The sequence below is a fragment of the Puma concolor genome, chromosome F2 (assembly GCF_028749965.1).
Source record: "Puma concolor isolate L17-30 chromosome F2, mPumCon1.1.hap2, whole genome shotgun sequence".
Lineage (NCBI taxonomy): Eukaryota > Metazoa > Chordata > Mammalia > Carnivora > Felidae > Puma > Puma concolor.
Window position 1 is genome coordinate 30,902,860 of NC_141684.1, and position 23,715 is coordinate 30,926,574.

The 23,715-nt window shown below is 36.0% G+C and overlaps 1 protein-coding gene across 4 annotated transcripts in view; it reads left to right on the top strand.

Moving 5' to 3' along the window:
- LOC147571904 (uncharacterized) overlaps positions 1-23,715 on the top strand; it is a 53,554-nt gene that overhangs the window by 13,334 nt on the left and 16,505 nt on the right. The window contains exon 3 of one of the 4 annotated variants that reach the window (XM_086695127.1): positions 14,987-15,094. The exons of 2 other annotated variants lie outside the window; for them this stretch is intronic. The gene's annotated coding sequence lies outside the window, so the exon portion shown is untranslated. Of the gene's footprint in view, positions 1-605; positions 669-14,986; positions 15,095-23,715 lie in introns of those variants that run through there. One more of the 4 variants, XM_086695128.1, reaches the window with a different exon arrangement.

The window sequence follows — 23,715 nt, forward strand, 5'->3', positions numbered from 1 at the left end:
AGAATTCCAAGCAGGCTGGGTGCTGTCAGCGAGCTGCAGGGCTTGATCTCAAAAATCGTGAGATCATGACCAGGACAGAAATCAGGAGTTGGACACAACCAGTTAATCCACCCAGGAACCCCCAAGTTTGTCAGAGATTTTTAAAATGGATTGTGTTTCTGCTGTCATGTCTAAAAACACTGTCTAATTTAAGATTATGAAGATTTTCTTTCATATTTTCTTTTAGAAGGTTTTTATTTTTATTTTTTTATTTTTATTTATTTATTTATTTATTTATTTTTTTTTATTTATATATGAAATTTATTGTCAAATTGGTTTCCATACAACACCCAGTGCTCATCCCAAAAGGTGCCCTCCTCAGTACCCATCACCCACCCTCTCCTCCCTCCCACCCCCCATCGACCCTTAGTTTGTTCTCAGTTCTTCTAGAAGGTTTTTAGCTTTAGTTCTTACATTTCAGTCTCTGAACTATTTTGATTTACTTTTTTATATGGTTATGATATAGGGTCTAAATTTAGTTTTGTTTTCTATCTTATTATTTGCAAATGCATTTCCAGTTGTCCCAAATGTTCTAGCACCATTTTTTTTTTTTTTTTTTTTTAAAGACTATGCTTTCTCCATTGAACTGACTTTGTGGCACTGTTGTAGAAAACCAGTTGGACATAAATGTAAGGGTTTATTTCTGAACTATCAATTTTGTTTTGTTGATCTATCTGCCTATCATTATACCATTATTACGTTATTTTAATCATTATAACTGAATGTCCAAATTTATTCTTTTTCAAAATTGTTTTAACTATTCTAAGTCCTTTGCATTTCCATATAAATTTAAAAATCAGCATGTAAACTTCTACATAAAAGATTGCGGGATTTTAATGAGAATTGTGATGAATCTATAGATCAGTTTGGGGAGATTTGAAATCTTTACAATATTCTGTCTTCTAATCCACAAACAATGGAATTTCTTTCTAATTATTTGGACTTCCTTAATTTCTTTCAACAATGTGTTACAGTTCTCAATTTACAAATCTGTATTTTTTTTGTTAAATATATTCCTAAATATTTTATTATTGTTTGCTGCTATTGTATGTGTAATAGTTTTCTTGCTTTCATTTTCATATTGTTCAGTGGTGATAATTTTGATTATTCAAGCCCCTATCTGTCTCCCATCCTAATACTCTCCATTGAGTCTCTGGCTGGTTTACCAGTACATCACTTGCCTCAAACAAGGGCATAACCTCAGACTAGCAGAGCTGCCGTCTGTCACTCTTTGCTTGCCACCAGGGTCACCACTTTAACTGTCAACACTTCATTTCAAAGGAGCCCGTTCTGGCAGAATCAGCAAGACTAAATAATTGTTTTTGGCAATTTTGCCCAAGTATATAGTTGGTTTTCTGTCAGATTGAAAGTTGGAAAGACCTTATTTTTATATAATTTTTTTCCCTAAATTAGTTTCAGTATTTAAAAGGTTGGCTATTTTATGCTTAGCAAGTTTTTCTTACACTTTTGTTTAGAACTTTAAAATCAGAATTAGGGGGCTATACATTGTATATTTTTTGCTAAATAAAACAACTCTGAAAATGTATTTCATTTTTTGTACCTATTCATGAATATTTTGTGAGATTTGAAGGACAGAAGTAATTGATGAATAACCAAAAATATTCACATACTTAAGTCACTTTCTGTTAATTAGGTGAGGTCATTATTAATATAGCTTGAGTAGTGTGGTATTTTTCAATGGTATATTTCTCTTTTGAAAGTTTCAAATTTACTATTCCACTTCAGTGTTTAAAGGGCTGTCATAATTTCAATATTTATTCTGAAAATGAGAATTTTTCAGCTTCTTAGCTATATAATTGATTCATTACATGACAGTGCTCCAAAATCCACATACATGGATACAGATACTAAGCCAGAAGTGTTTATACAAGTTTTACTTTACTTCAGTGTTTTCATTTATTGAGATTAGTAAATATTGTGTAATCTTTGGGCCAAAGTTTTGAATTCTAGAGATAAAATAATTTGCTTTATTCTTGACTAAATTTTAAGTCCTTTGAATATAGATATCACATTCTTTTTAATGTTTATTTATTTTTGACAGAGAGAGAAAGAAAGAGAAAGAGAGAGCGTAAGTTGGGGAGGGTCAGAGAGAGGGGGAGACACAGAATCTGAAGCAGGCTCCAGGCTCTGAGCTGTCAGCACAGAGCCTGATGCAGGGTTCGAACTCATGGATCTCGAGATCATGACCCGAGCCGAAGTCAGACACTCACCCAACTGAGCCACCCAGGCACCCCTGGATATCACATTCTTTTAATAATAATTCTCTAATAATACTCTTCACAGATTCTTATATAAGTAAATTTAATAGATGCATTCACTACTCCACTCAACCTCCCATTGTGGAGGTATCACGTATCTCATTATGAAAAGTTAGAAACAAAAGATAAAGTACCTAGAAATTAAGATAAATATATAAAAACCAATAGTTTTCCCCCCATCTAATGAAAGAATATTTATTTGGTACCTACATTATGCTACCCACTAAGGGAGGTGCTGGAGATGGTGGTAAACAATAATAAACATTATCCCTGTGCTCAAGGATTGTTTCCTAGGGAGAGAATCAGCAAATAATGAACAAATAAATAATTCAAACTACAAAAGTACTACAAAAAGGAATTAGCTAGGTGAAGCAACAGAAAATAATGGGAAAATCTACCTTGATAAGATGGTTCAGAGGAAAGTTTTTTTTGACATTTTCCCCTATTGTTTCACTATTTTACATTTATTTTTTTATTATTTAAAATTTTTATTTGGAATAATTTAAAACTTATGAAAAATTTCAAAAATAAGTACAAGGAATGTCTGTATATACTTGTTCCAATTTATGAAATGCTAATCTTTTACAGCATTCTCTTTATCATTTATTCTTTAAATCTCTCTTTCCATCCATGTACCTGTGTCCTACATAATTTGTTTTTCCGAGTCATTTAAGTGTGCTTCCATCATGGGCCTCTAACCATATTAGTTTAGTGGATATTTCCCAAGAGGAAGAATATTCTCTTACATAACCACAACAGACTTTTCAACTTGAGTAAAATTAATGTTGAGGAAATAGGTTAATTGAAACTAGTATTTCTATTCCTATTTTGTCAGTTGACCTAATACTGTCCTGTATGTGGCATTGTGTCTGTATTTTCTAGTATGGGATCCCACCTGGGATCAGATAGTGCATTTAGTTGCCATGGCTCTTTAGCTTCTTTTAACCTGTAACATTTCCACAGCTTTTCCTTGTCTTTTATGATATTGACATTTTTGAGGAATGCAGTTCTATCTGAACCCCCTTTTTAACAAAAGAACGTTCCTTACTTTGAGTTTGTATGATTTTCCCTCATGATTAAATTCTAATAACTACAAAGCAGGCTATGGGAAGACATTTTAAGACCATGCACATATCCTTCTCAGCAAAACATTCCTCTGGATTTAGCTTCCATTGACATTTCTTTCCTGTTCAATCTTTATTGTAATGGTTGCAAAATAATGATTTTTATACCCCCACTGGTCCCCTCATATCCTTCAAAGAACATTTGTCATTCTCCTGTAAGGAAAGCCTTGCCTTTTCCTCCATTTATTTACTTATCTGGTTATTATTGGTAGGAATTCATAATTCCTATTTTTTAATGGTTTATAATTACTGAGCTTAATTAATTTGATGTTCAAATTGTCTCCGATTTGGCCAGTGGGAACATCTTCATTCTGTCTCCTGTGTCCTTTTGATATACCCATCTTTTTAAAATTTACTTTTATTTATTTTTTGTTACCACTTCCTCCTACTTTCTGGCACTATAAGGTGTTTCAGGCTCATCTTGTTAATACCTTGTATTGGCCTTGATGTCAGTCATTTCCCCACAAATCCTGCTCAGTAGGTCCTACATAAGCGAAAAACAATCGGTTATAAGAAACATCACCCATTTGATTCTAAGGTCTGCATTCATGTAATCAAAATTGAAAATCTCTTAGGGAATCCAACACGTCTTCTAAAAGCTAATAAAATATAGGAAAATCGAGCAAAAAGGCAGATTTCATCTCAACAAGTGAAAATTTGTTAAAATATTGATATATCTGGAATAATTTGGATGGTACTTGACTCAACGGGTATAATACAGTAATAAGAAAAGCTAAAACAGAGTCGACAGTGATTTTTAAAAAAGGACTAGAATCACTAATTAATTTATAGATTATTGATTAGTGCAGTCTTGGGCTTTTTCCCTCGTTGAACAGAATTCATTTAAATGGAATGGATTAAAGAGTTAATGCCAAAAATTTAATGTTATAAAAAAAAAGTTACATGTGAATATGTAATTGAACACAGAATCATTGGGATTTTTTTTGCATAAAAGCAAAAGAGAAACAATATTTATTGAATTGTTACTCATTTCTACAAATGTTTTACCTTTCTCTTAGAATTATTTTCCAAAAGCTAATTATTTCATAACCTTAGAATAAAATGCCCTATTAAAAAAAGAGAACAGTCTTCATATATGTCACAAATGTCTCCATGCAACTGTGCTTTCTGTACACATACCTTCTTAGCTTCATGTCCACTGTCTCCTTTGTTCATTTTATTCCTGGTGCTAGGAAAGTGCCCAGCGCATGGTATGGCCTGGATAAATATTATCTGAGTGAATAAATCAACAACTTGAGGCAATTGGAGTAAATGTATTTGTACATGCCCTTCTAGCTGTAGGATTAAAATGAAGTCTTTCAGACTTCAGGCCAAAATTGTTTTCTGTAGAATGTCTGTCAGCTGAAGGGTATTTAGTTTATATCTGTGCCCTGATGGTGGCTAAGATGAGCATCCACAAACACATAGCATTAATTGGAGCCTTCCTTTTCTTGTCCTAGCATATTTATAGATATATAAATATCTGTCTATCTGTATATATATCTTCTAGTGGACTGAATATTGAAGAGGTTTGAGGACCATTTCAGTATTTCAAAGAAAATGTGATTTTAACCTTTTTTAGATTTCTCAATGTTTTGAGCACTCACATCCTCAAGGTGACTATAATTTAGAGGGGGAAAAAAAAGATTGGAAATTACTTTGAAACCCTAGGAGCACAAATCTAACTGGCTTCTGTTCTTCAGTAGTTGTGAGTAATGATAACAAAGAAAAAGGTTACGGCTGCCAGCTTGCGCCCATGGAAATGCAATGGAGAGTTCCAGGCCTGCTGTGGTTCCTACAAAGAGAGATGTTGATTTGGAGATGTCTTTATAAAGTATGCAATGAAAATATATCACAATTTTTGTGTGTGTCTCAATAGATAAATAATTATAAGAACAGTTATATTGACCTTTTTTTAAATACTGTTTTGTCAGATTAGACTAAATATGAGAGATTCTATCTAGTATTTTTTTATACCTTGCAATATTTAGCTTATATGAGTGATGCTTAATTTCTGTATTTGAGAAGTAAAGTGCTGTAGAACATTTGTGTAGGTGTATGGTACCTTGTCCATTATAAATGCCTAATGCCATAAATATCAAAATGTTACTGCCAGTATTATATTATTTAGCTCTTATAATAAAGCTACTGGTAAGGCATTTTTTTTTCAATATATGAAATTTATTGTCAAATTGGTTTCCATACAACACCCAGTGCTCATCCCAAAAGGTGCCCTCCTCAATACCCATCACCCACCCTCCCCTCCCTCCCACCCCCCATCAACCATCAGTTTGTTCTCAGTTTTTAAGAGTCTCTTATGCTTTGGCTCTCTCCCACTGTAACCTCTTTTTTTTTTTTTTTTCCTTCCCCTCCCCCATGGGTTTCTGTTAAGTTTCTCAAGATCCACATAAGAGTGAAACCATATGGTATCTGTCTTTCTCTGTATGGCTTATTTCACTTAGCATCACACTCTCCAGTCCCATCCACGTTGCTACAAAGGGCCATATTTCATTCTTTCTCATTGCCACGTAGTACTCCATTGTGTATATAAACCACAATTTCTTTATCCATTCCTCAGTTGATGGACATTTAGGCTCTTTCCACAATTTGGCTATTGTTGAGAGTGCTGCTATAAACATTGGGGTACAAGTGCCCCTATGCATCAGTACTCCTGTGTCCCTTGGATAAATTCCTAGCAGTGCTATTGCTGGGTCATAGGGTAGGTCTATTTTTAATTTTCTGAGGAACCTCCACACTGCTTTCCAGAGCGGCTGCACCAATTTGCATTCCCACCAACAGTGCAAGAGGGTTCCCGTTTCTCCACATCCTCTCCAGCATCTATAGTCTCCTGATTTGTTCATTTTGGCCACTCTGACTGGCGTGAGGTGATACCTGAGTGTGGTTTTGATTTGTATTTCCCTGATAAGAAGCGACGCTGAACATCTTTTCATGTGCCTGTTGGCCATCCGGATGTCTTCTTTAGAGAAGTGTCTATTCATGTTTTCGGCCCATTTCTTCACTGGGTTATTTGCTTTTCGGGTGTGGAGTTTGGTGAGCTCTTTATAGATTTTAGATACTAGCCCTTTGTCCAATATGTCATTTGCAAATATCTTTTCCCATTCCGTTGGTTGCCTTTTAGTTTTGTTGGTTGTTTCCTTTGCTGTGCAGAAGCTTTTTATCTTCATAAGGTCCCAGTAATTCATTTTTGCTTTTAATTCCCTTGCCTTTGGGGATGTGTCGAGTAAGAGGTTGTTATGGCTGAGGTCAGAGAGGTCTTTTCCTGCTTTCTCCTCTAGGGTTTGGATGGTTTCCTGTCTCACATTCAGGTCCTTTATCCATTTTGAGTTTATTTTTGTGAATGGTGTGAGAAAGTGGTCTAGTTTCAACCTTCTGCATGTTGCTGTCCAGTTCTCCCAGCACCATTTGTTAAAGAGACTGTCTTTTTTCCATTGGATGTTCTTTCCTGCTTTGTCAAAGATGAGTTGGCCATACGTTTGTGGGTCTAGTTCTGGGGTTTCTATTCTATTCCGTTGGTCTATGTGTCTGTTTTTGTGCCAATACCATGCTGTCTTGATGATTACAGCTTTGTAGTAGAGGCTAAAGTCTGGGATTGTGATGCCTCCTGCTTTGGTCTTCTTCCTCAAAAGTACTTTGGCTATTCAGGGCCTTTTGTGGTTCCATATGAATTTTAGGATTGCTTGTTCTAGCTTTGAGAAGAATGCTGGTGGAATTTTGATTGGGATTGCATTGAATGTGTAGATAGCTTTGGGTAGTATTGACATTTTGACAATATTTATTCTTCCAATCCATGAGCAGGGAATGTCTTTCCATTTCTTTATATCTTCAACTACCTTCATAAGCTTTCTGTAGTTTTCAGCATACAGATCTTGTACATCTTTGGTTAGATTTATTCGTACGTATTTTATGCTTCTTGGTGCAATTGTGAATGGGATCAGTTTCTTTATTTGTCTTTCTGTTGCTTCATTGTTAGCGTATAAGAATGCAACTGATTTCTGTACATTGATTTTGTATCCTGCAACTTTGCTGAATTCATGTATCAGTTCTAGCAGACTTTTGGTGGAGTCTATCGGATTTTCCATGTATAATATCATGTCATCTGCAAAAAGGGAAAGCTTGACTTCATCTTTGCCAATTTTGATGCCTTTGATTTCCTTTTGTTGTCTGATTGCTGATGCTAGAACTTACTGGGAAGGCATTTTTGTGCCCCTTTAGTAGATGAGGAATATAGGTCACATAAAACTCAGGCAGTTTGTCCAAGGAACACAGACCTGTGAAGTGGCAAAGCCAGGGCTTATCTCCAGATCAGCCTGTCTTTGCTGCATGGGCTGCCCTTGACTTCTCATGGCCCCAAAATGTTGATTGCCATGTGGTTTTGATTTCTGGCTACAAACCCAAATGTATTTATTAAACATATGCAATTCTTTTAGATGTAGAGGCCCTCATATTCATATATTCCCTGCTGCCTTGCTAAATGGTGTTATAAATTACACTTACACACACACACACACACACACACACACACACACACACGCACACACACACACACATTTTTTCCCTGAGTGTGGAAGAGAGAAGAAAGGAGAAATACTGGGTATAAGACATAAAGTAAGATACCTAAGAAAAAAATATTAGCACGGTTACCTGATGTTGCTAAAATACAGAAACTCATGAAATATCCTTGATTCTTAGTTAACTTTGTGTTAGATCTTTTGCTTAAAACCTGAAATAGCTTCTGTGTAGGCAGAAAATGGCCTTCCAAAGATGTCCACATACTTATCTCAGGATCTTACGAATATATTACCTCACAAAGTCACAAAGAGACTTTACAGGTGTGATTAAATTGAAGACCTTGAGATGCCGAGATTATCGTTGTGGGCCCAATGTAATCACTTTATAAAAGTGAAAGAGGGAGGTAGAAGAGTGAAAGGGAGAGGAGATGTGACATTGAAGTGGTAAGAGGGCCATGTGCTAGGAAATGTGAATATGGGTAACCTCTAGACGCTGGAGAAGAAAAGGAGATGGGTTCTTTCCTACAGCCTCCAGATGGAACACAACACTAGTAACCCATTTTGGACGTCTGACTTGAGAACTATAAGATAATAAATTTATGTTACCTTATTTAAGCCACTAAATTCTTGATAATTTGTTACAGCAGCAGTACGAGACTAATACAGCATCCCACTATGATTGTAATAAAACCCAAAGTCCTCAGCCTTGACTCTAAGACCCTTCAAGATTGCATCTCACTCAACTGCCTGCCTCACATCTGAACTCCATGCTTTATAATTTGCTCTCCACCAAGATGATATTGCTCAGAGTTGGTTTGCATAAATTCTTGCCTTCTCTGTTTCCTGGTCTTGCTTTTCTCTGCCTGAGGCTGTGCTTTCTTCCCTATTCTTTCTCATATCATCTCTAATATCAACCACGGTTCTACTTATACTATAGCCAGGATAATCAATACTTCAGATTTCATTCCTATAGGAAGTCTTCCCAGTACTTTTTCTATCCCTCAGTAAGCAGTTCTATGCTCCCTGTGATATTGTGATTTGTAGGAAATATATATTTGGTTTTTGTTCATGGTTCCTGGCTCATGGCTTGTAAAACCCCTTGAATTTCCTGTAATATGAGCAATGAAGGTGTTTTTTGTTAGGCTTATGAAATTATTTTTGTAAAGCCCTTGGGTGACTTAAGGGTAGGGATATGGTTGTCAGGAGAATTAACCATGTGATTACAGCGTTCAAAGTTTCAGCCTCCTCTTCCCCCACATCCCAACCTCTGGGGAGGGGAAAGGTGCTGGAGATTGTGTTCAGTTGCCAGTGGTCAATGACTTCGTGAGTCATGCTGATATAATGGAGCCTCCATAAAACCCCAAAAGGACAGGGTTCCAAGAGCTTCCAGGGTGTGCTTGGGAGAGTGACACACCTGAAGAGGGCATGGAAGCTCCGCACCCTTTCCGTGTATCTTGACCTTTGCATCTCTTCCATCTGGCTGTTCCTGTCATTATATCCATTTATAATAAACTGGTAATCTAATGAGTAAATGCATTTCCTGAGATCTATGAGCTACTCTAACAAATTAGTGGAACCTAAAGGGGATGTCTTTTGTAAATGCATCTTATTGGAACCTCTGATTTATAGACAGACTTGTAACTTGCGTCCAGAGTTGGGGTGGGGAGCAGACTTGTAGAACTGAGCCCTTAACCTGTGGATTCTGATGCTACCTCTGGGTGTTAGTGTTAGAATTGACTTGAATTGTACAATACCCAGTTGGCATCCAGAGAACTTTTGGTGGTGGTAGAGGGAAGTGCTCCCTCCCCTCCAGGAATTGGAATTGGGTTCCTGTTACTCCCTTAATTCAACCTCTACTCTAATCTTTATGATAGCATCTATTATACAGCATGAAACAGTCTATTCATAGTTTCATAATTTTGTCTCGAGGTCCAGCATAGTGTTGCCAGTATACAGTCAATGCTCATGAAAATTTTTCTATATTAATTTGCTCAAGAAGTTTGTGAAACTAAAGGTAACTGAATTATTTATAAAAGGAGGAAAGACCTTCTTGGAGGGAGTTCTGTAAAAAAAAACAGCTGTAGGTAATGAATAGTTTGACTGATAGCCTGTGCAGCTATCTCTGTTCTGGCACAACATTTATGCTTTTGATACATGTAACATTAAGCTCTTATAAAGGGGAAGGTGCAGCATACCAATTCATGAAATGATCCACATTCTGTAGCTCTTTATATCAAAACTATGTATCACAACTGATGTATCCAACATTTGCATTATGTACAAACAACTATAGGGCATTTCTTATATCTAGATTTCTTTAAAAAAATTTTTTTTAACATTTATTTATTTTTGAGACAGAGAGAGAGCATGAACAGGGGAGGGTCAGAGAAAGAGGGAGACACAGAATCTGAAACAGGCTCCAGGCTCTGAGCTGTCAGCACAGAGCCCGACGCGGGTCTCGAACCCACGGACCACGAGATCATGACCTGAGCCAAAGTCGGACGCTTAACCGACTGAGCCACCCAGGCGCCCCTAGATTTCTTTTTTTTTTTTATTTTATTTTTTTTTTTAAAAATTTTTTTTTTCAACGTTTATTTATTTTTGGGACAGAGAGAGACAGAGCATGAACGGGGAGGGGCAGAGAGAGAGGGAGACACAGAATCTGAAACAGGCTCCAGGCTCTGAGCTGTCAGCACAGAGCCCGACGCGGGTCTCGAACCCACGGACCACGAGATCATGACCTGAGCCAAAGTCGGACGCTTAACCGACTGAGCCACCCAGGCGCCCCTAGATTTCTTTTAAAGTTTGTTTCCCTTTTAGTAGTGTAGACAGAAGATGGACAGTTTCATGGAGAAGTGACAGCCCTTGTCTCATCACAGTATTACAGATGGAAACTTCTTAAACAGGCTGGGGAGTTAAGGGATCCTAAAGCAATGTAGAATCTGTGAAAGAGGGGGTTTCACATGAGGGAAGAGTTAGGATCTGCAGGGGAAGACTTGCCACCCTCATGCTTGCTACTTCAAAAAAGTCAGGAGTAAAAGAAACCACATAGACATTTAAAAAATAGTTTTCTGTTGGGAAAATTTAGGTTAAGTTATACTACGCCTATTGTTTCAGTTGGTAAGAACAATTATATTAAACAGATATACCCTGGAATCAGAGACAATTTGTTTATCAGCTTTGCTTATCTGAGTCTGAGTTAGGTCCTCCAGTGTTTGAAAAGCTTTGATGCCTCAACATGATGTTTGCCAAAGTGGTGTCTATAATGAGCAGCCAAATTCTCTGTATTTCAGGCACTTTCTTTTAAACTGCTTTTGAATGAGACTGTCAAGTGTTGCATGCTGTATGTCAGTTAACACTTGGGGAGTGAAATTCACAAAGGGCACTTATTGTACCTTCACAACAAGGATATCTTTGCCAACACTTCAGAGCTATTTTAAGTTTTGGAGTTGTAAGTATCTCACTCAGTTCTTAGAAGTGATAGTAGTGACCCAGGATGCCTGGGTTTTAAAGTGAGTTTACACTTTGAAGACATTCTTGCACACGTTGGGATTTTAACTGCACTGTATGTCCGAGGAATTGGGCCCTTTATTTATGTGGCTTCCTTCATCTAAGAGTTAATAATAACGACAGTGACAAAATAAGCAATGACAACATTTACTGATTGCTTATTAATTACTTGACACTGTAAGCATTTACCTGTATGATCTCACTGAATACACACTAGAACCTAGAGGTAGATACGACTGTTAGTCCTGTTTACAGATGCAAAAATTGAGGCTCAGAAAGTTTAAGTAAAATACTTAACGAAATAGAACATAAATGGTGAAATTGAATTTGCTCCAGTGAACCCATGACTTGAGATCTTGTACTTTATATTTCTTTATTCTGATAAAACAAGTCTGTCAAAGGAGGGGAAAAAAAAGGTGGATGTGTGGTTGGCAGGGTAGGCAAGGATCATATTAAAAAATACCTAGGCACCAATTAAATCCTTTTTTTCTCAGTATTCCTCAGTGGAGTATTTTGTGTGTGTGTGTGGGGGGGGGGATGTGTGTGTGTACTTTTTGTATGTATGTATTTTCTCCTTTTCAGTTTTCTCGTGTCCTCAAAAACCTTCTCTGTAATCTTCTGTGTTTTATTCTGGCAACTTGAGATACTTGTATTTCTCTCTCTTGTAATACATTCTATTGGTAATATTTTAAAAAGTATTAGTTCCTGTAGATTGGAGCTGGGAATTTAACATGTAGACATGTCTTTATTTCTCTTCTTGCAAGGCGACCACGAACTCACTTTGTACATGCTTTTGAGAATAATGGAAAAATAAAGAAAAACAAAGAATAAAGGCGGGAATCTAAAGATTGGGAAAATAAGCATCAAACTCATTTTGGAGACAATTGTGGATTGGCTTCAGTTTACAATGCCTACACATTTCCCTCAGCTTTTCATTCATCACTGTCATTAATTTCTCTCCTCATTTGCTAAACAGATGAATAGCAAGGAAGACAATAGAATTAAACTGGAACAAAAAGGCCCCTTTATCCCAGTTCCTCAGTGTTCCTTCCAGAATAGGGACATTTAATGATGGGAGGTCCATCTGATTATCTGAAGCCAATGCATTTCTACCTCAGTAGTCAACTGTTTTCAGCAAAAGGAAAGGCTTGTAAATTGTAAAGATCAAGTTAATTGAGTGCTTTGAAGAGAATTAATCTATCAGAGGAAAAGGTGGATACCACAAATTTATTCTCTCCTATACAGAACTACATTATGAAGCACAGGCCAGGCACTGCCTTCACTTAATTTTTTGTGTCCTTATAGCTTAATTTCACTTCTAAAAACTTGTATGTCCTCTTCTAGAACCTGACCTATCTTTCCCTTGACCTGCTTATCTATGTTATTTCTTTGTAGAACTGCTGCAGAGTCTATCCACTTCTCTCTTCTTGGCTTTATCTTACTAATTAGCTACCTAATTAATCTTCCTAAAGTACAGATCTGATTAGGATATTTTGCTGCTTAGTAAACTTTAATAATTTACCTTCATCTAAACAACAAAAGTCTGACTTTCTGGGTTAACCTTCAGAACTTTCTATGTCCTGGCCCTGTTTTCTTTCTCCCCACCCCCCTTTTTTAAAGTTTTTATTTATTTGAGAGAGAGAAAAAATGAGAGAGAGAATGAACAGGGGAGGGGCAGAGAAAGAGGGAGACAGAATCCCAAGCAGGCTCCACACCATAAGCACAGAGCCCAATGTGGGGCTCTAACTCACAAACCACAAGAACATGACCTGAGCTGACACCAAGAGTCGGTCTCTCAACTGACTAAGCCACTCAGGGGTCCCTGTCCTGGCCCTGTTTTATCTTCTCAAACATTATCTGCCTCCTTCCCTAGTGTTTTTTGATTGACTGATCAATTTTCTGTTTGCTTTGCTTCTGCCAAACTGAAAACTTTGCTTTCCTACAATAAAGAGTAAGTTCCTCAAGGATAGGATTTTTGTCTGTTTGCTTACTGCTGTATCTCCAGCACCAACAATAGTGGCTGGCTCCTGGTAGGCACTGAATAAATGTATGCTGAATGAATAAACGGCCCTTTCCCATGTTCCCTGACTTTGTAACTCTGCCTATATCTTGTCTTGCCTGAATAAAGGTTCAGCCTTTGTTTAAAACCTGTTAATAAACCAACTACCTCATTAAACAATATCAGATTAGCTGGAATAAAAATCTCTCCTCTCTGTGAGTTTCAACAACTCTTCATATTCTAACAATTCTCAATCACATCGTTTTATCACTTTTATCTTTTAATTGTAATTATTTAGATGTATTATTTATTTTATAACTTAAAGCTTAGAAGAATAAAAAGCTTACGGAACAAAATACACAACTAAATCATTTTTATCTCCCTGTCTCTTCCCCTATAACAGTGGTCCTAAGATACTGCCTTATATAGGTAGACACTCAAAATTAGCACTTGGGTAAGAATTTTGTGTTATGGTGTCACTTTTTACTCCATTAAAATAGTAAAATCCTTGCAGACAAAGATTTACCTTTTAGTGCTTTTTTTTGTTACATCCCAGTTAACTATAGTTTTGATGAAATAAGATTTGTTTTATTAATAATTACTGAATTATTAAATATAGTCAGAATGGACTATTTGGCATTTTTGGAAATAATTTATATCTAAATCCATAAAATGTGCAACACCAAAAGTGAACCCTAACATAAACTATGTACTTTGGTGATAATGATATGACAGTGTAGAGTGATCAGTTGTAACAACTGTACCTCTTTGGTGGGAATGTTGATAATAGCAGAGGATGTACATGTGTAGGGACAGTGAGTATATGACAACTCTGTACCTTGCCCTTGGTTTTGCTGTGAACCTAAAACAGCTATAAAATTTAAAGTGTATTAAAACAAAACAAAATAAAATAATCATTTATATACATATTTCTTCCTTTACACGTTGCTGCCAAATTTTAAAACACACACTCTCATTCATAGGAAATCTGTAACATTTATCATAATACTGGCTAATTTTTTTGATGCTTAGTCACATACTAATGTGACAAATAGGTCCTCATTTTGAGGTAAATCTTAGAAAAGTTAAATAACTGGCTTACTTTAGCAGCTGCCAGTTGGTGAGTCTGGAACCCAATTCTGTAGTCTGACTTAGGATCTGAGCCTCCTGCAGAGTAGTCTGCTTTCAACAAGTCTCAGGAGAAGTTTTCTGGAATTCTGTGCCTCTGCTTTGGCCTCTAACAACAAAACCTTTCTTCCAACACAAAGCTGAGTGGAGGACAAGAAGGTAGTAAAATGTATCTTAGCCTTTGGTTTAAACTTCCTATGTATTCTAGGCAGTAGAACAAAACAATACTAACACTTACTTGCCTGAGGTTAATCTCATATTTATGTATTTCTAGAGCATTTATAAGTAGATTTGGCAGCAGTACACCGATCTACACAATTTTTTTTTTATGTTGTTGTTTCTTCAGTCTATATATTTTTATCTTTTTGTTGTTTATAGGTATAACCTATCAGGAAAAAAAATGAGTAAAAGCAAGAATAAATGAAGTGGAGATCAGTTTCCAGCAGGCACTTTCATCTAATAAAACAGATACCTTCTAAATTTGAAGCTTTGATTTGTTATTGTCCCCAAGGGCATGCTTCCTTAGGAAAGAACATGTTTTCTTGTAGGCTCCTTTCCATTTGTTCCTACCACACAGAAAAGTAATAATCTATGCAGAGGAATCTTGACTTTGGTAAGACTCTTTTAAAGATGTATTGAGTGTTGGGGCACCTGCCTGGGTGGCTCAGTTGGTTGAGCATCTGACTTCAGCTCAGCTCATGATCTCAGGGTTCATGAGTTAGAGCCCTGCATCAGGCTTTGTGCTGACAGCTCAGAGCCTGGAGCCTGCTTTGGATTCTGTGTCTCCCTCTCTCTCTCTGTCCCTCCCCTGCTTGCGCTATGTCTATCTCTCTCAAAAATAAATAAAACATTAAAAAAATTTAAATTAAATTTTTAATTAAAAAATTCAGACAATAGTTATAAAAAATAAATAAGGATGTATGGATTGTAATCAATTGTAGATTTCTGAAAATAAGTTCCTCATGCAGCCTTTAATGAGTTGAAGTCTAGTTTTGTGGTTTTGAAAGTAAATTATAATGAGAGCTTCAGTTTAGGATTGCCAAAAAGAAACTATAGAGTTGCCAGTGCCTATATGGCTACTCTTTTTCTCTAATTTCAGTAACTGTTCCATATGGGGGTATAATTATATTTATTCATGCCATTGATTACTCCTGGGTTTGAAGATAGATGTTCATCCACAAAATCCACCTCTTGCAACAGGACTATATGGATTGTCAATGAAAAGAAAAGGATTCAGCAGGACCCTATGAGCTCAGAGACCTCTATGCCCAGGCACATGTTTTTCCTGATATGTTACTGGTATCATTGGTGAACAAGAACGTGCTGCCTCCTAAAACACCACAAAACAGGTTATGTTTAGATTCTCTTCCAGAAAAAGAAATTAGACATTAGGCATACTGAGGTTGTTTGAGCTCTGGAGAATATATATATCACTGTCTCCTTAAAATATGGCAGTGTCTAAATTGAGTCATTGGATTACCAGTGCTATCTGAATGTAAACAGAGGGGGTGACAAATAGGTTCAAACATCCTCTTACATGAATACAGAGATTGACAACGAATTGGAGGGAAGACTGAACCTATTGTTAAATACTAAAACGAATTTAAATTTTCCATCTTTTAAATGTGTAGTATTTTTAGTGGTTTCCATACAAAAAAACAAGAACCCAAAGCCAAAACAGTATTCTAGTTGTATTTATGGTTGTTTTCATTCCTCTAGAGCTAAAACAGATTGAAAGTATTGCTAAGTCCTAGTTTTTAAATATAATGCCTAGAAAATAATAAATATTTAGTTAAACACAGAAATGCTTATTTAGATATTTCAAATATACTGATGATTTGTTGACATAGAAACCAGATCTAGTTTTGGGTGGTCATAGTTTTACAAATCAGCTATACACCAGTAAGTATCCATGTAAATTGAGTTTTGTTATTCATATATTAATTAATTTATTTGGTAAATATCTAGGCAATGCCATCTGTGTGATGAGCCTTGGACTTGCTGCTGCATAGTGAATACTGAAAAAATAGATGTAATTTCAGCCCCTTTGGAGCTTATAGCCTATTGAGGAAAACAATCATTAAACAAAAAGAGATGAAATGTAATTACAGAAAGCTAGAAAATAAATGAGCAAGATGCATATAAGCTCCTGTCATTGTAATGCGGGTAGATTTAAAGCATTTTACCCCTATTCCTTCTATTAAAAAAACAACCCAGATATTCATTACCCAGAGTTAACATTCTGTTATGTGGCCATGCAGTATTTAAATTTCCCATTTTTCTGTCACTCTTATTCTTTCTCCAAGTCTCTGTGAGTGTTTTGGGTATTGACCTTCCCTACTTTCCCACATGGTCAAGGAATTCTTGCTCAACAACAAGATGTGAAGTCAAATCAAAATGTGCTTTTGACCAGTCAAGGCTGATGTTTCTTTGACTGGCTGCCCAGTTTTCATGTTGAGTGCTGCATGCATTTCTGCATATTGTCTTCCTCTATTCACCTCTTTGTGGTCCACTTTGTCACCTGCCATCATCTGCTTACTTCCCAGAGACTTTGTTCCCACCAGCTTTTCCTACTAGTCAGTTTTTTTTTTCCTGTTTCTAAACATATATCCCAATGTCTGGCGTGATCTTTAAACTTTTCCCAGTCACCTTCCTCAGTTAAACCTGTCTACTTGGCAGACAAGCACTTTGGAACTTCATATCTATTCTTTCTCATGCCACTGACATATTCTTTTTTTGGCATACAAATGTCAACAGGTAGGATCAAATGGAAAGAGGCATGAAAGGTTAATTCCCCAATATCACCACCAACTATAGGAAATATATTTGCAGTTACAGCTAAGTGGAGCTCATTGAATGGGCTGTGGTCTGTGACAGCTGTTAAATGAGAACATTTCTATCACAATGAGGACAAAGTTAGGTTGTTTCAATGTCATGAGTCACTGGGTAAAGAGCAGAGAAAGCCAGCTCTTCATCCTTACACAAGAGCCCTTCAAACATGGGAGGCCAGTGTTACAAAGGTTTAATCAAAGAGTGAGCAGCTCTTGTCAAAAGTCAAAGAACAATTTTTTTTTTTTTTTAAACACAGTTACCAATCTTAATCAAATTCCTATTTGGACTCGGCCAATATTAGCTTGTCATTATCACATATGAAGACACATGAAAATGATAAATGTATAATATATAGAAAAGGAATACAGTTGTTCTAAAATGGATGCTGTGTAATGGTTTTTATAAATGAATTTTTAAAAGTTAGAAATTAAAGATGTTATTTGCTAGTCTGAGTTGAAAATGAGAAAGCTTAAGCTCTTCCTCCCTGCCCCCAAAATGGCTTCTTTCCAGATTTCCTCTTTACAAGCAAAATTTTTAATGAGATTAGTATACAATGGGGAGAACTTCAATTAAGCATGAAGATCATCCTTAATAAAAGATTTATAAGCACTTATTGTTTAATTTTTTACTTATACTCATTAAAAATGATTTGAAATGGCTTATATATATAATCAAGGAGATATAACAGATAAATAAGAAAAAGAGTAAGGAAAAACAGGAAAGTAAAGCTGAGCCAGGGATAAAATTAGTGTTCATAATAATAGATTGGATTGGAGTTTCTTAGTAGTGAAAACCTCATGAGAAGGAATAATCAGGGACATAATCCATAGATTTTAGTAGCTCAAGAGAAGACAAGTTATTTGTGTACTGACTACCTGAAAAATTTTTTTCTCAAGTAACTCTAAAAAGTTAAAAAGTGGTGGAGTTACATAGTCAACAATATTGATACAATGAAAACCATATGAGATTTTATATACTATTTTCTTGTAGCTTGCTATATTTCTTATTGGTGCTGTAACAAATTACACTTAGTGACTTAAAACAATACAAGTTTATTATGGAATAATTCTGGAGGTCAGAGCTCCGAAATGGGTCTAACAATACCAAGATCAAAGTGTTAGCAGAGCTGGGATTCTGGAAGCTGTTGGGGAAAGTGTTTTTGTTTTGTTTTTTTTTTTTTTTTTACATTTTCAGCTTCTAGAGTTTACCCTCATTCTTTGGTTCCTGGCCATGTCACTTCAGCATCTGCTTCTGTAATTAAATCTCCTTTGCATCTGACCCTTCTGCCTCTGTTTTATAAGGACTATCATGGTTACCTTGGACTCAGAACAATTTCCCCATCACAAGATTTATTTTTTAAAACTTAAAAAAATTTTTTTTAATGTTTTTATTTTTGAGAGAGAGAGAGAAACAGAGTACGAGTGGGGGAGGGGCAGAGAGAGAGGGGGAGACACAGAATCCAAAGCAGGCTTCAGGCTCTGAGATGGCAGCACAGAGCCCAACGTAGTCCTCAAACCCATGAGCCATGAGATCAGGACCTTAGCCGAAGTCAGACGCTTAACCAACTGAGCTATCCAGGCACCCCTCCCCATCACAAGATTTGTAAATCCCTTTTGCCATGTAAAGTAACATTCAGTAATTAGGATGTAGTGATCTTTGGGGGATGATTATTCACCTTAGCATATATGCCTTAATCTAAGAGGATGATTGTATGATAAAATGTGTATGAAGCTCTCTGATATTTTTATCTAATCTGAAAAAATATGCCAAGAGAAAAAGATGAATTATAAGGCCCCAGGCAACTCACAACCAATAAAATTTATTTCAGTGAATATTTTTATTAGCATTGGGGGCCAAAAAAGATTTAGGTTTGCTCTCTGGTAATATCTGGAGTACAGATATTCTGTGCTGCCAATGAAAGGGCAGATCCAAAATTTTGCCTTGCACAAGAGACAGATGATACCTTCTAATGAAAACTGAGAATTTTAACCAGGTTTTCAATAGAAAAACCACCCTCTTCAGAATAGAGCTCCCTAGTTGGGTGTTTTAATTATTCACCATACAGCTCTGTACCCGCTAACCACTGGCAAAAATGGGCACTGGAGACCTCAAAGTTCTACATCCTAGCACTAGCAGAAATCATTGTAGCTTTTTTCTTTTTTTTTTTAGTTTGTATTTTTTAGGTGGATGTTTCCAAACACATACTACAGCCATTAAAATTCTAGAAAGTCAAATTCATTGATGCAACAATTTGAGAACCCTCTATGGTAAACTTTTCGCAAAATATGCCTCCTTGGTAAGGAAATGAACTCATTTAAGGGTTTCTCTTTTTTTAAATCAGTATTTGGGAACGTTCTCCAAAATGATGGCTTGGATTATTTGCCTAGATATGAGGCATTCATTTGGACAGTATGCAGATTAACTGTATTGAGAGAGTACCAATCTACTAAATCAACTCTGATTATAAAGCAATAAAGAATCTTGTCAACAGCATATAGAAAAATATTAACTTTTCTCTCCTTTATAGTAGAGTAGAAAGTAGGCCAACTAAAATGATCTTAAGTCTTCACTATACAAAGAAAACAGATTTCAGAGCATGCATATTTTACCACCATGAAAGGAAAATCTGTTCTGACAGCTCTGGTTTTCATTTTGATGTTAAGCTGTAGGTACTACTCTGAGCTTGCATAGCTTATCTTAAGACCTATCTCTGTTTTCAGAGTTAAAGGGCAAGAAAACATTAATAAAGGCTGCAAATAAATTTCTGTAGATTAATTGACATGGCGATAAAGAGTGTAGCAATGGTCAAGAGCAATAGCTGTACCTAACTATCTATATGGAGAAAATTGGCCTAAGAACTCACACTTGAAATTTATCAAAACAGAAACTGATTTTACATTTTATAAGGAATTAGCTAGGCTGTTTTAGAGAAAATGTCTTATCTAAAATATTTACAGTTCTTTGGTATGCTGGCTTTTCTTTTTGCTGGCTAAGCAGATGTCCAGAGATCTAAACTCTAGTGTCTCCTCATGTTAGGCACCCTCTATCATTAGAAGAAATTCTTTTGGGAATCTTACATCCTAGAAGTCCAGGAAGGGTAGCATCCACATAGGGTGTGCAGTGGATATAGCCCTCTTGCTGAACACTGCACGCTCCTGAAAAGTGATACTTTCTATCCACTGTTTAGTTGATACTTTCTAGTCTTACCTAGTCTCACCCTTAAGTTAACTTGGAGATGAAACTGGAAGAAGGGTAGGCTTTGGCCAAGATTTCTGAATTGGAACCTCTCAGGAGGCCCTGAAAGGAACTGGCTGGTTCTAATCATTGGAAGATGTATAGAAACAAAACGTGGAGTATTTGCACATTTAGTCTCATTTGGGTCTTAACCAAATTTTGGGACAATAGGAAAAGTTCCATCAGATGTTTATTACCATCACAAACATATTAATTTTTATATCTAGCAAATTACTAAATTGGCCATAGGTAATGGCAGGAAAGGAAATATTTAGTAGCCAAAGTAGCTCCTGATTTGTGTGTGTGTGTATTTAGTGCTTCTGTCACTCTCCTCATAAAATAATACATCACATCCACTTCCCACCACTGACCACAACCTATCAGAGGTATTTGTCTTCACCAAAGAATAGATTAAGATCTCAGGTTTTTTCAAGCTGTAACTAAGTAGAAGAGAGCACAGTTTTACTCCATAATCCACATCTACATTCTCCCTTTTGGAGAAAGTGCTTTATGAAATTAGGCAAAAATGAGAAACCAGTGAAGAGAAAGAGGGATCAATCATCTTACAGGTTTTAGTACATGAATCTGTCATCTCTGATAATGTGTTCCTACCCTTATTTGCAAAATTTTGTTACATTTGCAAAATGTACATTTGCAAAAAAAACTCACCTTTTTGGCACACCCTAGCTCCACTTGCACATCTGGCACTCTCAGCCAGCATCCTGATCACTTCCATCTCTGACACATGATTGAATGCCTCTCTCCATCATACTTGAATATGTGCATAATAGTCATATCCGAAAGTCCCAAGGAAAGTAATGACTATTTTCGATATTCCCAAACATACTACTGTTTCAACTTCCCATTTTTCCTTATCTAGGCGATTTTGGTACACCTGATGTTTTTCAAAGGCTGATTGCTAGGCTTCATTTTCTATCATGATAGATTTAATGGCAGTAGGCATTCCATGGAAGTCAACTACTAGCTTTATTTTGTACATAGCCATCCAGCATATAAAACTTAGACAAGAAGATAACTTCATGGATTTCTTGTGCTTCCAAAGGCCTTGCTTACCTATACTCTGAAGTAGATGAAAATTATGAACATGATTGTAATTAGGGGCACTTCAGATCTAATTTGTTACTTTTATTTTTGCAACTATCAATTTTTTAAATAGAGAAAAATATAATTTGCTTTTCCTTAAGGAGCATAATAACAATGATAATACCCTATGACTTTTAGATTTCCACATCTTTGGTAAAAGATTATCAGTGTTTTAGTTTTCTTCCTTTCTCTCTCTCCTACTGTTCATTAGATAGTTGCAAATACTTATAACATTTGCATAAATAAGTTATAGATGTGTGTGTGTATACACACATGTAAAACACACATGTACACATATGTGTAAATCTTGGTACATTAACCCCTATATATATATATACACATATACACATATATACGTACATGTGTATATACACGTACACGTATATATGTATATATATACACATATATACATGTATACATATATACGTACACGTGTATATACATATACACGTATATATGTGTGTGTGTATATATATATATACATATATATATATATATATATAAATGTGACTTATTTATTTATACCCAAGATTAAAACCATCTTTCTTAAAGTTAGTCCATTATTATAGATTGGAAATAAGAAGGTTTTGGTTAAGGACCAGATAGTAAACACTTTTGGTTTGCAGAATTAGGAAAACAATTCCATTTACAAACACTGATGAAAGAAATTGAAGATGACAAACAAATGGAAAGATATTTCATGCTCATGGATTGGAAAAAATAGTATTGTTAAAATGTTCATACTACCCAAAGCAGTCTACAGATTCAATGAAATCCTTATCAAAATACCAACAGCCTTTTCCACAGAACTAGAACAAATAATATTAAAATTTGTATGGAGCCACAAAAGACCCCAAATAGCCAAAACAATCTTAAGAAAGAAGGACAAAGCTGGAGGTATCACATTTTCAGATTTCAAGATATACTATAAAGCTGTAGTAATCAAAACAGTATGGTACTGGTACAGAAATAGACCCATAGATCAATGGAATAGAATAGAAAGCCCAGAAATAAACCCATTGCTTATATGGTCAATTAGTTTATGATAAAGTAGGCAGAAATATACTATGGGAAAAATACAGTCTCTTTAATGGTGCTGGGAAAACTGGATAGCTACATGCAAAAGAATGAAACTGGGCCACTTTCTAACACCTTTCACAAAAGTAAACTGAAAATGAATTAAAGACCTAAATGTGAGACCTGAAACCAATAAAAATCTTAGTGAGAGCACAGCAGTAATTTCTTTGACAGCAACCATAGCAACATCTTTCTAGATATGTCTCCTCAGGCAAGGGGAAACGCAAGCAAAAATGAACTGTTGGGACTACATCAACATAAAAAAGCTTTTACAGTGAAGGAAAACATCACAACAACAAAAAAGGCAACCTACTGAATGGGAGAAGATATTTGCAACTGATAAGCCAGATCACCTGATCTTTACAGTAACTGTTCAGTTCTGCTGTTGTGGTAGGAAAACAGCTGTAGACGGTGTGCAAATACATGGGTGTGGTTTGGTTCCAGTAAAGTTTCATTTATGAAAACAATTTTGGCCTTAATTTGCTGACCCTGGCTATATAGATTGTCGCTTTATGATGATATTTTAAATCGATGCCTTTGATTCCCTTTTGACCATAGGCCATATTCACCTGGATACTCCATCATTAACTCAGTTTTAAATGGAAGAATAAACACTTAGGAAACTAGTTCACTGATTTAGACAAAATAAGATGGTGACATGGATTAGCAGATGACCAAAGGTGTGGAGACAAGTGGTGGTGGGTATGTTCATAGTATAAACTCAACAGGGCTTTTTGATTGACTGAATAGAGGGTGTAAAGAAGAAAGGAGACATGGAACATTCCTGCTCAGTAAATAAACAGTATTTTTTTTTGCCTTTTGGAGGTCTTCCTGTATAAAGTTTGACCACAAAATCAAAC